Here is a 4698-nt window from a genome sequence, read left to right as displayed (position 1 = left end):
CAACTAAGGTACGTGCCCTTGACCGGAATCGAACCCGGGACCCTTCAGTCCGCAGGCCGACGCTCTATTCACTGAGCCAAACCGGCTAGGGCAATATTCACCTTTTTAAAGTGTACAGGTCAATGTTTTTTTTTTTTGGTGTGTGTGTTTGTTTGTTTTTTTAGTATATTTATAAGTTTGTGCATCCATCACCACTGTCTAATTCCAGGACATCTTCATTACCCCAAGGAGAAATCCCATACCCATTAGCAGTCACATCCCATTCCCTTTCCTCCTGGTCCCTGGCAACCACTAATCTGCTTTCTGTCTCTATGGATTTGCCTATTCTGGGCATGTCATATAAATAGCATCATACAGTATGTGGTCTCTGGGGACTATTTTCTTTAATTTAGCATAAGGTTTTCAAGGTTCATTGCTGTCCAGGCATGTATCATTACTTCATCCCTTTTTATGGACTAGGAGTTCCTAAACTACTTGCCTAATACTTCCTAAACGCTTTTCCTAGCCCCATTTCTCATTATTCCTTATTCAGACTCTAAGCTTGAGCTGCACTCGACTACTTGCTTTCTTGCAAACACTCTGCATTCATTGAGGTTCCACTTCTTCCTCTTGGAATGGTTATCCCCCGCTCTGCAGACCTCTGTCTGTTCATTCAGACCTCTCACAAATGTCACCTCTTCATGCGAGGCCTTGTGTTCTCTGGCCCCAGTGGGTCCCATTCTCTTTCCCACACGCCTCTTTTATTTCACCCCTTAGTGCTTTTATTCTCTATATATTTACTTAATTTGAACCCTCCTGCTATACTGTGATGGCCATGAAGGCACCAACGGCTTCTTTTTTTTTTTTGTCTCTGGCCCAAAGTGCTCCGCCAACTATTTGTTTATGTGCATGACATTAGTATAACCCAGTGGTTCTAGACGGGGGTGGTTTTATTCCCTAGGGGACTTTTGGCAATATCTGAGACATTATTGGTTGTCCCTAGTAGGAGGTGATGGCATGCCACTGGCATCTAGTGGGTAGAGGCCAGGGATGCTGCTAAGCCCCTTTTGATGCACAGGACACCCCCCACAACGAAGAATAATCTGGCCCAAATGCCCGTAGTGCCAAGGTTGAGAAACCTTGCCATAAACTAATTCGTGCTCCTTTTGAATAGGTTAGCAAATAGAAATCAGAAGAGATCGGTGTACCAGTCTGGCTGAAAATCTCACTAGGGAATTCATGCCCCCCCGCCTTTTTTTTTTTCCTTTTCTTTTTTTAGGAGCTGGGGGTAACTCCAGTGCAAAAACTCTTTCCTAATGCCATCGAGGTGCCCTGGGAACACAGATGGTATTTTCACTACTTCTTCGCCACGGAGAGTGACAACTGACCTCCCAGGAATCCTTGAAGTGTTAAGAATGTAACTCTGTTAAGGGAGAAAACTCGTTAGGGCTTTTTAAGTCTAGCAAAATGTCAAAAGTGAACTGTGCTCCGGGGAGAGGGCAGGGAAAAAGTGTTTTGGTGTGTTTTTTTTTTTTTCCAAAGTACCCTCTCCTGGCTTCTCCCCCATGGTGAAACTTTTCGATGCTGGCTCTGGAATAAATGATTCAAGGGGAACCTGAGGCCCTGTCTCCTCTCCTTTCCAAAAAGCCCAACGGAGCTTTGAGAAAGGATTCTGTTCACATTGTACTTTGGTGAGCAACTCATTTGCAGGAAGCTCATTTGCAAGAAACTCAAGTGACCCGTATCACTTCACTGTGAAAACAGCAGCCCCATCAGAGCAGAGGTTACCAACTTCAGAGTCACATTTTATGTTCCTGCTCATCTCATCCAACCGGTCCTTGTGAATGACACAGAAATTCGTAATCTATGCCCTGAAAATGAAAGGCAGGAGCAATCTGAAGGAGCTGATGAGGCAAGGAAAGGGGTGGACATGCTATTTTAAAAAGTTTGTCCTTGGGGTAGAATTACCTGACAGCCTGGCTGGGATTTGACAGTGGTGTGTGTGTGCTCGAAAGAACAACCTTTAACACAGCTGGCATAGACATAAATGCCAAGCAGAGGCTCCACAAGGCTCCGCCCCCTCTTCTGGGCGCTCTCCAATTGCTGTGGGCCATAAAAAAATAGCAAGGTGTGATTGCATGCTCGGGATCACTCTGTAAATGAACTTTTTTTGGTCTACATATTTGACAAAAGGCCACTCACTATGTGAAACGATTTATTCCATCCAATTTTGATGAAAACCCTTAAGGACAGAAACATATAGAGTACTTTGGCACATTGTAAACTGCAAAAGTGTTTAATGACAATAATTAGGATAACAGAATAAAACAGAATGAGGTGCTTTAAGTAGATGGTTGGCAGGACTTTAGGTACATTAATAAAAACAATAATTTAAAGAATTAGATGGGAACCCCAGGAATAACTACACTTCTGTTAAAAGTGAACTGGAAAAGGAGCAATGCTATATATATATATATATATATATAAAATGTTTTTTATTGATTTCAGAGAGAGGAGGAGAGAGGGAGAGATAGAAATATCAATGATGAAAAAATCAATTGGCCCTAACCGGTTTGGCTCAGTGGATAGAGCATCAGCCTGCAGACTGAAGGGTCCCAGGTTCGATTCCGGTTAAGGGCATGTACCTTGGTTGCAGGCACATCCCCAGTGGGGGTGTGCAGGAGGCAGCTGATGGATGTTTCTCACTCATCGATGTTTCTAACTCTCTATTCCTCTCTATTTTTTCTAGAAAATCAATAAAATATATATTTTTAAAAAATCATCAATTGGTTGCCTCCTGCACACACCCTACTGGGGATGGAGCCCACAACTGGTGCATGTGCCCTAACAGGGAATCAAACCGTGAACCACACCAGCCAGACTATATTTATGTTTCAATAAAATTCAAAATCATTCCAAATTGGATCACTTGCATCAAATCTCAATTTTCTTTTATCTGTGAACCCCATTCATTCAATCATTCCTTTATTCAAAAAACATTACTTTTTATATTATTTAAGGTTCCTATTCAATTATTCTTTTATTCAACAAACATTTACGAAATACCCTACTGCATGCCAGGGATTGAATTAGATCTAATAATACAATGGCAAATGATCCTTGCCCTTGGAAAGCTTAGGATCTAGTGAAATATTCATTCATTCATTCATTCATTCACTCACTGTGTGCCCAAATGTCCAGATAATGGAGTTACATTCTAGTGGGTAGAAGGAAGAACAAGAGCTAAGGCCCAAGGTAGCTGTGAGCATGGCTGGAGCCTTCAGTGAAGGGGTTGTCCCATGACACCAAATGAAGTGCAAAAGCTAGATTATGTACAGCACCCCTAGGCATGGTATATAATCCGAATGTACATTCATACACACATACGAACCTGTTATTTGGTGAGCAAATCTCATTAGATTACAGACTCCTCATTAAATTTAGTTATTATTCAACCTAAATAATTTCAGAAGAAGGTGGCTTAAATAATAGTAAAAAGATCTGGAAAAGGATACTGCCATGTCAGTGGTGGGCTGAGAACTAACAAAAGAATAAGTAGGGGAGCTGCCTTTCTTGCCAAGGACTGTCCTGTGGACAAGAAGAGGTGGCGCTGTGAAGGAGAAAGGAAAAGGAGTCCATACCCTCTCAAGTCTTTGGTACTGCGTAACCTCTCCCGGCACCCAAGCCAGAGGTTGGGAGACCTGCAGGTGGATCCACAAGAAAATTAAGATTTGGGGCAATGAAATTTGGGGCCTGGAATTATTTACTCTCAATTTGGCAGAACCATCTACGAAGTCTGAAACACTTCTCTATAACATCTGCAGTGGCCGTGTCTGTATCTCTGTCACTACTTGCCCACACTCATGCCCCCTCTCCCATTCTAATAGGGACATACAACATTTTCTCGAATTTTCCTAAATACTATGCAAAACGGCTCTTCTTTCCAGATTGCCAGCCCTAGTGCTTCCAGTATATAAATTCTGAAGGCGTCACTAGGTTTGTGTACTTCAATTTCTTTAATATATATACTACAGAATAATATTCATGACCTGATCCTAGCTTCTTTCAGGTTTTTCTTTAAAGGAATGGTGGCGTTATATAAAACGATAGCCTTTATGCCGAAACCGGTTTGGCTCAGTGGATAGAGCGTCGGCCTGCGGGACTGAAGGGTCCCGGGTTCGATTCCGGTCAAGGGCATGTACCTGGGTTGCGGGTGCATCCCCAGTGGGGGATGTGCAGGAGGCGGCTGATCGATGTCTCTCTCTCATCGATGTTTCTGACTCTCTATCTCTCTCCCTTCTTCTCTGTAGAAAATCAATAAAATATATTTAAAAAAAAAAACGATAGCCTTTAAAAGATATGCTTAAAACAGGGGAGAAAACTTTCAAACAGTCCACCTTAATTCTCAATAATTTAGGTCCCTCGTCTAGGGGAAATCCTCGAAGTCCTGGCTACCAGGCAATGAAGTAAAAAGCGACTACAACTCCCAGGAGACATTGCGTCCACACCCTCTGCGCACTCTCGACCTGGGTGATTGCGAAGGGCACCGAGCCCGAGGGGGCGGGGCTTGTGCAAAGCCGCGAATAATGGGCGGGGATGTGGGCGGGACCACAGGGGGGGCGGTGCTCCCGGCGCGGCCCGGAACACGCTAGTGGAGCGGAAGATGGCGGCGGCAGCGGTGGCTGCAGCCGGGACCCCAGTGGGGCTGAGGAGGAGGTG

The sequence above is a fragment of the Myotis davidii genome, unplaced genomic scaffold (genome assembly GCF_000327345.1).
Source record: "Myotis davidii unplaced genomic scaffold, ASM32734v1 scaffold223, whole genome shotgun sequence".
NCBI lineage: Eukaryota > Metazoa > Chordata > Mammalia > Chiroptera > Vespertilionidae > Myotis > Myotis davidii.
Note: the sequence above shows the minus strand (reverse complement) of the source record.